Source organism: Arachis hypogaea, chromosome 3, assembly GCF_003086295.3.
Source record: "Arachis hypogaea cultivar Tifrunner chromosome 3, arahy.Tifrunner.gnm2.J5K5, whole genome shotgun sequence".
Classification (NCBI taxonomy): Eukaryota; Viridiplantae; Streptophyta; class Magnoliopsida; order Fabales; family Fabaceae; genus Arachis; species Arachis hypogaea.
This window is the reverse complement of record NC_092038.1, coordinates 78,580,822-78,591,214: the sequence shown is the minus strand read 5'-3', so window position 1 is coordinate 78,591,214 and position 10,393 is coordinate 78,580,822. Positions and strand designations below refer to the sequence as shown.

Genomic DNA, 10,393 nt, shown 5'->3' with positions numbered 1-10,393 from the left:
TTAATGTTTGGATCATATCTTTCTTGATAGCCAAGTCATTATTTTTAAAATCAAATCTTTTTAAAATGTTTTTCAAATCATATCTTCTCAATCACATCTTTTTAAAAAAACCAATCAAATATTCTTAACCACATCTTTTTCAAAATAGTTTTCAATCAAAGCTTTTTAATTTCTAATTTCAAAATCTTTTTCAAAAATCACTTGATCTCTTTCCTACTCTTGGTTTTCGAAAATTAATTAGTGTTTTTCAAAATGTTTTCAAAATTTCTTACTTAATTTTTGAAAATTACTTCCCTTCTTCTCACATCCTTCTATGTATGGACTAACACTATTCCTTAATGCAAAATTCGAACTCCATCTTCTTTGATAAGTTTGAATTTTCTACTTCTGCCTTCCATTTTTCTTTTCCTCTGACACCTCAAGGAATCTCTATACTGTGACATAGAGGATTCCATATTTTCTTGTTCTCTTCTCTTTCATATGAGCAGGAGCAAAGAAAAAGCATTCTTGTTGAGGTTGACCCTGAACCTGAAAGGACCTTGAAGCAAAAGCTAAGAGAAGCCAAGGCACAACTCCTGTAGAGGACCTAACCGAATTCTTCAAAGAAGAAGAACACATGGCAGCCGAAAACAACAACAATGCCAACAATGCAAGGAAGGTGCTGGGTGACTTTACTGCACCTACTCCCGACTTCTATGGGAGAAGCATCTCTATCCCTGCCATTGGAGCAAACAACTTTGAGCTTAAGCCTCAATTAGTTTCTCTAATGCAACAGAATTGCAAGTTCCATGGACTTCCATTGGAAGATCCTCATCAGTTTTTAGCTGAGTTCTTGCAAATCTGTGACACTGTCAAGACTAATGGGGTTGACCCTGAGGTCTACAGACTTATGCTATTCCCTTTTGCTGTAAGAGACAGAGCTAGAACATGGTTGGACTCTCAACCTAAAGAAAGCCTGGACTCTTGGGAAAAGCTAGTCAATGCCTTCTTGGCAAAGTTCTTTCCACCTCAAAAATTGAGTAAGCTTAGAGTGGAAGTCCAAACCTTCAGACAGAAGGAAGGATAATCCCTCTATGAAGCTTGGGAAAGATACAAACAATTAATCAGAAAGTGTCCCTCTGATATGCTTCCTGAATGGAGCATCATAGGTATTTTCTATGATGGTCTCTCTGAACTATCCAAAATGTCTTTGGATAGCTCTGCTGGAGGCTCTCTTCATCTGAAGAAGACGCCTACAGAAGCTCAAGAGCTGATTGAAATGGTTGCAAATAACCAATTCATGTACACTTCTGAAAGAAATCCTGTGAACAATGGGACTAGTCAGAAGAAAGGAGTTCTTGAGATTGACACTCTGAATGCCATATTGGCTCAGAACAAAATATTGACTCAACAAGTCAATATGATTTCTCAAAGTCTGTCTGGAATGCAAAATGCACCAAGCAGTACTAAAGAAGCTTCATCTGAGGAAGAAGCTTATGATCCTGAGAACCCTTCAATGGAAGAGGTGAATTACATGGGAGAACCCTATGGAAACACCTATAATCCTTCATGGAGAAATCATCCAAATTTTTCATGGAAGGATCAACAGAGACCTCAACAAGGTTTCAACAATAATAATGGTGGAAGAAACAGGTTTAGCAATAGCAAACCTTTTCCATCATCTCCTCAGCAACAGACAGAGAGTTCTAAGCAGAATAACTCTGACTTAGCAACCATGGTCTCTGATCTAATCAAAACCACTCAAAGTTTCATGACTGAAACAAGGTCCTCCATTAGAAACTTGGAGGCACAAGTGGGTCAGCTGAGCAAGAAAATTACTGAACTCCCTCCTAGTACTCTCCCAAGTAATACAGAAGAAAATCCAAAAGGAGAGTGCAAGGCCATCAATATGGCTGAATTTTGGGAGGGAGGAGAGGCAGTGAACGCCACCGAGGAAGACCTCAATGGACGTCCACTGGCCTCCAATGAGTTCTCCAATGCGGAACGATGGGAATCTGAGGCTCAAAATGAGACCATAGAGATTCCATTGGACTTACTTCTGCCATTCATGAGCTCTGATGAGTATTCTTCCTCTGAAGAGGATGAGTATGTCACTGAAGAGCAAGTTGCTAAATACCTTGGAGCAATCATGAAGCTAAATGACAAGTTATTTGGAAATGAGACTTGGGAGGATGAACCCCCTTTGCTCACCAAAGAACTGGATGACTTGTCTAGGCAGAAACTGCCTCAAAAGAGACAGGATCCTGGGAAGTTTTCAATACCTTGTACCATAGGCACCATGACCTTCAAGAAGGCCTTGTGTGACTTAGGGTCAAGTGTAAACCTCATGCCTCTCTCTGTAATGGAGAAGCTAGAGATCTTTGAGGTGCAAGCTGCAAAAATCTCACTAGAGATGGCAGACAATTCAAGAAAACAAGCCTATGGACTTGTAGAGGATGTTCTGGTAAAGGTTGAAGACCATTACATCCCTACTGATTTCATAGTCCTAGAGACTGGGAAGTGCATGGATGAATCCCTCATCCTTGGCAGACCCTTCCTAGCCACAGCAAAGGCTGTGATTGATGTTGATAGAGGAGAGTTGATCATTCAAGTGAATGAAGAATCCTTGGTGTTTAAGGCTCAGGGATATCCCTTTGTCATCATAGAGAGGAAGCATGAAGAGCTTCCCTCAAAACAGAGCCAAACAGAGCCCCCACAGTCAAACTCTAAGTTTGGTGTTGGGAGGCCACAACCAACTTCTAAGTTTGGTGTTAAACCCCCACATTCAAACTCTAAGTTTGGTGTTGGGAGGTTCCAACATAGCTCTGAGCATTTCTGAGGCTCCATGAGAGTCCTCTGTCAAGCTAATGACATTAAAGAAGCGCTTGTTGGGAGGCAACCCAATGTTTTATAATTAACTATTTTCTTTTGTTATTTTATTTTTTTGTAGGTTGATGATCATGAGAAGTCACAAAATCAATGAAAAGAGCAAAAACAGAATGAAAAACAGGAAGAAAAATAGCACACCCTGGAGGACGCACCTACTGGCGTTTAAACGCCAGTAAGGTTAGCAGATGGGCGTTTAACGCCCAGTCTGGCACCATTCTGGGCGTTTAACGCCAGAAAGGGGCACCAGACTGGCGTTAAACGCCAGAAAAGGGCAAGAAGCTGGCGTTAAACGCCAGAAATGGGCACCAGTACGGCGTTTAACGCCAGAAATGGCTAAAAACGCAATTTTGCTTGCCATTTGGTGCAGGGATGACTTTTCCTTGACACCTCAGGATCTGTGGACCCCACAGGATCCCCACCTACCCCACCACTCTCTCTCTTCTTCCCCCATTCACCAATCACCTCAACACCTCTTCCCCAAAAACCCTTCACCTATCAAATCCCATCTTTCTCTTCACCACTCACATCCATCCTTCATAAAACCCCATCTACCTCACCATTCAAATTCAAACCACTTTCCCACCCAAACCCACCCTCACTTGACCAAACCCTACCCTTCCCCCACTCCTATATAAACCCTCCTTCACTCCTTCATTTTCACACAACCTAAACACCACTTCTTCCCTTTTTTTGCCGAACCACAAAGCCATTCCCTTCTTCCTCATTTCTTCTTCTTCTACTCTCTTCTTTCTTCTTTTGCTCGAGGACGACCAAACCTTTTAAGTTTGGTGTGGTAAAAGCATTGCTTTTTGTTTTTCCATAACCATTTATGGCATCCAAGGCCGGAGAAACCTCTAGAAAGAGGAAAGGGAAGGCAAAAGCTTCCACCTCCGAGTCATGGGAGATGGAGGGATTCATCTCAAGGGTACATCAAGACCACTTGTATGAAGTTGTGGCCTTGAAGAAGGTGATCCCCGAGGTCCCTTTTTCACTCAAAAAGAGTGAATATCCGGAGATCCGAAGAGGTTGGGAAGTTCTTACCAACCCCATTCAACAAGTCGGAATCTTGATGGTTCAAGAGTTCTATGCCAATGCATGGATCACCAAGAACCATGACCAAAGTATGAACCCGGACCCAAAGAATTGGCTTACTATGGTTCGGGGGAAATACTTGGATTTTAGTCCGGAAAGTGTAAGGTTGGCATTCAATTTGCCCATGATGCAAGGAGATGAACATCCTTACACTAGAAGGGTCAACTTTGATCAAAGGTTGGACCAAGTCCTCACAGTCATATGTGAAGAGGGCGCCCAATGGAAGAGAGATTCAAGAGGGAAGCCGGTTCAATTGAGAAGGCATGACCTCAAGCCCGTGGCTAGAGGATGGTTGGAGTTTATTCAACGCTCAATCATTCCCACTAGCAACCGGTCCGAAGTTACTATAGACCGGGCTATCATGATTCATAGCATCATGATTGGAGAAGAAATAGAAGTTCATGAGGTTATAGCTCAAGAACTCTATAAGGTGGCGGACAAGTCCTCTACCTTGGCGAGGTTAGCCTTTCCTCATCTCATTTGTCACCTCTGTTATTCAGTTGGAGTTGACATAGAGGGAGACATCCCTATTGATGAGGACAAGCCCATCACTAAGAAAAGGATGGAGCACACAAGAGACCCCACTCATCATGAGATCCCTGAGATTTCTCAAGGGATGCACTTTCCTCCACAAAACTATTGGGAGCAACTAAACACCTCCCTAGGAGAATTGAGTTCCAACATGGGACAACTAAGGGTGGAGCATCAAGAACACTCCATCATCCTCCATGAAATTAGAGAAGATCAAAGAATCATGAGAGAGGAGCAACAAAGACAAGGAAGAGACATTGAGGAGCTCATGCACTCCATAGGACCTTCAAGAGGAAGAAAGAGCCGCCATCACTAAGGTGGACCCGTTCCTTAATTTCCTTGTTCTTTATTTTCCTGTTTTTCGAATTTTAGTGCTTATGTTTATCTATGCTTGTGTCTTGTGATCATTAGTGTCTTAGTGTCTATGCCTTAAAGTTATGAATGTCCTATGAATCCATCACCTTTCTTAAATAAAAATAAAAAAATTGTTCTTAATTGAAAAAAGAAAAAGAATTGCATGAATTTTGAATTTTATAACAGTTTAATTATTTTGATGTGGTAGCAATACTTTTGTTTTCTGAATGTATGCTTAAACAGTGCATATGTCTTTTGAATTTGTGGTTCATGAATGTTGGCTCTTGAAAGAATGATGAAAAGGAGACATGTTACTGAGGATCTGAAAAATCATAAAAATGATTCTTGAAGCAAGAAAAAGCAATGAAAAAAAAAGAAAAATTTCGAAAAAAAAATCGAAAAAAATAGAGAAAAGAAAGAAATAAAGTTGTGATCCAAGGCAAAAAGAGTGTGCTTAAGAACCCTGGACACCTCTAGTTGGGGACTCTAGCAATGCTGAGTCACAATCTGAAAAGGTTCACCCAATTATGTGTCTGTGGCATGTATGTATCCGGTGGTAATACTGGAAGACAGAGTGCTTTGGGCCACGGCCAAGACTCAATAAGTAGCTATGTTCAAGAATCATCATACTTAACTAGGAGAATCAATAACACTATCTGGATTCTGAGTTCCTAAAGAAGCCAATCATTCTGAATTTCAAAGGATAGAGTGAGATGCCAAAACTATTCAGAGGCAAAAAGCTAAAAGCCCCGCTCATCTAATTAATACTGATCTTCATAGATGTTTTTGGGATTCATTGCATATTCTCTTCTTTTTATCTTATTTGATTTTCAGTTGCTTGAGGACAAGCAACAGTTTAAGTTTGGTGTTGTGATGAGCGGATAATTTGTACGCTTTTTGGCATTGTTTTTAGTATGTTTTTGGTATGATCTAGTTAGTTTTTAGTATATTTTTATTAGTTTTTAGTTAAAATTCACTTTTCTGGACTTTACTATGAGTTTGTGTGTTTTTCTGTGATTTCAGGTATTTTCTGACTGAAATTGAGGGACCTGAGCAAAAATCTGATTCAGAGACCAAAAAGCACTGTAGATGCTGTTGGATTCTGACCTCCCTGCACGCGAAGTGGATTTTCTGAGGCTACAGAAGCCCAATTGGCGCGCTCTCAACGGCGTTGGAAAGTAGACATCCTGGGCTTTCCAGCAATATATGATAGTCTATACTTTGCCCAAGATTTGATGGCCCAAACCGGCGTTCAAAGTCACCCTCAGGAATTCCAGCGTTAAACGCCGGAACTGGCACCAAAATGGGAGTTAAACGCCCAAACTGGCACCAAAGCTGGCGTTTAACTCCAAGAAGAGTCTCTACACGAAAATGCTTCAATGCTCAGCCCAAGCACACACCAAGTGGGCCCAGAAGTGGATTTTTATGTCATTTACTCATCTCTGTAAACCCTAGGCTACTAGTTTTCTATAAGTAGGACATTATACTATTGTATTTTCATCTTTGGACATCTAGTTCTTAGATCAGATCTTGGTTCTTCTGGTTCCCTCTCTGGGGCCGAGGCCAATGATCACTCTTGTTCTTATGTATTTTCAACGGTGGAGTTTCTACACACCATAGATTAAGGTGTGGAGCTCTGCTGTACCTCGAGTATTAATGCAATTACTATTGTTCTTCTATTCAATTCCGCTTGTTCTTATTCTAAGATATCACTTGTTCTTCAACTTGATGAATGTGATGATCCGTGACACTCATCATCATTCTCACCTATGAACGTGTGACTGACAACCACCTCCATTCTACCTTCGATTGGGTGACTATCTCTTGGATTCCTGATACACGATGCATGGTTGATCGCCTGACAACCGAGTGCTCGCCTGACAAACGAGCCAGCCATTCCGTGAGATCAGAGTCTTCGTGGTATAGGCTAGAACTGATGGCGGCATTCAAGAGAATCCGGAAGGTCTAACCTTGTCTGTGGTATTCTGAGTAGGATTCAATGATTGAATGACTGTGACGTGCTTCAAACTCCCGAGGGCGGGGTGTTAGTGACAGACGCAAAAGAATCACTGGATAGCCGTGCCGTGACAGGGTGCGTTGAACATTTCCACTGAGAGGATGGGAGGTAGCCACTGACAACGGTGAAACCCTTGCTTAAGCTTGCCATGGAAAGGAGTAAGAAGGATTGGATGAAGACAGTAGGAAAGCAGAGAGACGGAAGGGAAGGCATCTTCATACGCTTATCTGAAGTTCCTACCAATGAATTACATAAGTATCTCTATCTTTATCTTTATGTTTTATGTGTTTATCACCATACCCATTTGAGTTTGCCTGACTGAGATTTACAAGGTGACCATAGCTTGCTTCATACCAACAATCTCTATGGGATCGACCCTTACTCGCATAAGGTTTATTACTTGGACGACCCAGTACACTTGCTGGTTAGTTGTGCGAAGTTGTGTTTATGCCATGATAGTGAACACCAAGTTTTTGGTTTCATTACCGGGGATTATTTGAGTTGTGAAAAGTATTGATCACAATTTCGTGCACCAGTGGGGTTTTATGAAGGATGGATGTGAGTGGTGAAGAGAAAGATGGGATTTGATAGGTGAAGGGTTTTTGGGGAAGAGGTGTTGAGGTGATTGGTGAATGGGTGAAGAAGAGAGAGAGTGGTGGGGTAGGTGGGGATCCTGTGGGGTCCACAGATCCTGAGGTGTCAAGAAAAAGTCATCTCTGCACCAAGTGGCGAGCAAAAATTCTCTCTATGCCAATTCTGGCATTAAACGTTAGGCTGGTGCCAATTTCTGGTCTTTAACGCCAGCTTCTTGCCCTTTCCTGGCGTTTAACGCCAGTCTGGTGCCCCTTTCTGGCGTTAAACGCCTAGAATGGTGCCAGACTAGGCGTTAAATGCCCATTTGCTGCCCTTACTGGCGTTTAAACGCCAGCAAGGTCTTCCTCCAGGGTGTGCTGTTTTTCTTTCTGTTTTTCATTCTGTTTTTGCTTTTTCAATTGATTTTGTGACTTCCCATGATCATCAACCTATAGAAAACATAAAATAACAAAGGAAAATTAGATAAATATAACATTGGGTTGCCTCCCAACAAGCGCTTCTTTAATGTCAGTAGCTTGACAGTGGGCTCTCATGGAGCCTCACAGATACTCAGAGTAATGTTGGAACCTCCCAACACCAAACTTAGAGTTTGAATGTGGGGGTCAACACCAAACTTAGAATTTGGTGGTAGCCTCCCAACACCAGACTTAGAGTTTGACTGTGGGGGCTCTGTTTGACTCTGTTTTGAGAAAAGCTCTTCATGCTTCCTCTCCATGGTGACAGAGGGATATCCTTGAGCCTTAAACACAAAGGATTCTACATTCACTTGAATGATCAATTCTCCTCTGTCCACATCAATAACAACCTTTGCTGTGACTAGAAAGGGTCTGCCAAGGATGATGGATTCATCCATGCACTTCCCAGTTTCTAGGACTATGAAATCAACAGGGATGTAATGGTCTTCAATCTTTACCAGAACATCCTCTACAAGCACATAAGCTTGTTTTCTTGAATTGTTTGCCATCTCTAGTGAGATTCTTGCAGCTTGTACCTCAAAGATCCCTAGCTTTTCCATTATAGAGAGAGGCATGAGGTTTACACTTGACCCTAGGTCACACAAGGCCTTCTTGAAGGTCATGGTGCCTATGGCACAAGGTATTGAGAACTTCCCAAGATCTTGTCTCTTTTGAGGTAGTTTCTGCCTAGACAAGTCATCCAATTCTTTGGTGAGCAAAGGGGGTTCATCCTCCCAAGTCTCATTACCAAATAACTTGTTATTTAGCTTCATGATTGCTCCAAGGTATTTAGCAACTTGCTCTTCAGTGACTTACTCATCCTCTTCAGAGGAAGAATACTCATCAGAGCTCATAAATGGCAGAAGTAAATCCAATTGAATCTCTATGGTCTCTGTGTGAGCCTCAGATTCCCATTGTTCTTCATTAGGGAACTCTTTGGAGGCCAGTAGACGTCCATTGAGGTCTTCCTCAGTGGCGATCACTACCTCTTCCTCCTCTCCAAGTTCGGCCATGTGGGTCATGTTAATGGCCTTGCATTCTCCTTTTGGATTCTCTTTTGTATTGCTTGGAAGAGTACTAGAAGGGAGTTCAGTAATTTTCTTGCTCAGCTGTCCCACTTGTGCCTTTAAGTTTCTAATGGAGGACCTTGTTTCAGTCATGAAACTTTGAGTGGTTCTGATTAGATCAGAGACCATGGTTGCTAAGTCAGAATGGCTCTGCTTAGAATTCTCTGTCTATTGCTGAGAAGATGATGGAAAAGGCTTGCCATTGCTAAACCTGTTTCTTCCACCATTATTGTTGTTGAAACCTTGTTGAGGTCTCTGTTGATCCTTCCATGAGAGATTTGGATGATTCCTCCATGAAGGATTATAGGTGTTTCCATAGGATTCTCCCATGTAATTCACCTCTTCTATTGAAGGATTCTCAGGATCATAAGCTTCTTCTTCAGATGAAGCGTCCTTAGTACTGCCTGGTGCAGCTTGCATTCCAGATAGACTTTGAGAAATCATATTGACTTGTTGAGTCAATATTTTGTTCTGAGCCAATATGGCATTCAGAGTATCAATCTCAAGAACTCCTTTCTTCTGATTCGTCCCAATGTTCACATGATTCCTTTCAGAAGTGTACATGAATTGGTTATTTGCAACCATTTCAATGAATTCTTGAGCTTCTGCAGGCGTCTTCTTCAGATGAAGAGATCCTCCAGCAGAGCTATCCAATGACATCTTGGACAGTTCAGACAGACCATCATAGAAGATACCTATGATGCTCCATTCAGAAAGCATGTCAGAAGGACACTTTCTGATCAATTGTTTGTATCTTTCCCAAGCTTCATAGAGGGATTCACCTTCCTTCTGTCTGAAGGTTTGGACTTCCACTCTAAGCTTACTCAATTTTTGAGGTGGAAAGAACTTTGCCAAGAAGGCATTGACTAGCTTTTCCCAAGAGTTCAGGATTTCTTTTGGTTGTGAGTCCAACCATATCCTAGCTCTGTCTCTTACAGCAAAAGGGAATAGCATAAGTCTGTAGACCTCAGGGTCAACCCCATTGGTCTTGACAGTGTCACAGATTTGCAAGATCTCAGATAAAAACTGATGAGGATCTTCCAATGGAAGTCCATGGAACTTGCAATTCTGTTGCATTAGAGAAACTAATTGAGGCTTAAGCTCAAAGTTGTTTGCTCCAATGGCAGGGATAAAGATGCTTCTCCCATAGAAGTCGGGAGTAGGTGCAGTAAAGTCACCCAGCACCTTCCTTGCATTGTTGGCATTGTTGTTGTTTTCGGCTGCCATGTCTTCTTCTTTTGAAGATTTCTGTTAGGTCCTCTACAGAGAGTAGTGCTTTAGCTTTTCTTAGCTTTCGCTTCAAGGTCCTTTCAGGTTCAGGGACAGCCTCAACAAGAATGCTTTTGTCTTTGCTCCTGCTCATATGAAAGAGAAGAGAACAAGAAAATATGGAATCTTCTATGTCACAATATAGA

General features: G+C 41.8%; 1 non-coding gene across 1 annotated transcript; it reads left to right on the top strand.

Moving 5' to 3' along the window:
* The first annotated feature begins 9,692 nt into the window (after positions 1-9,692).
* LOC112792988 (small nucleolar RNA R71) lies at positions 9,693-9,800 on the top strand. Its single transcript, XR_003197703.1, has one exon. It is a non-coding gene; the product is annotated as a small nucleolar RNA R71 (small nucleolar RNA).
* Positions 9,801-10,393: the final 593 nt, after the last annotated feature.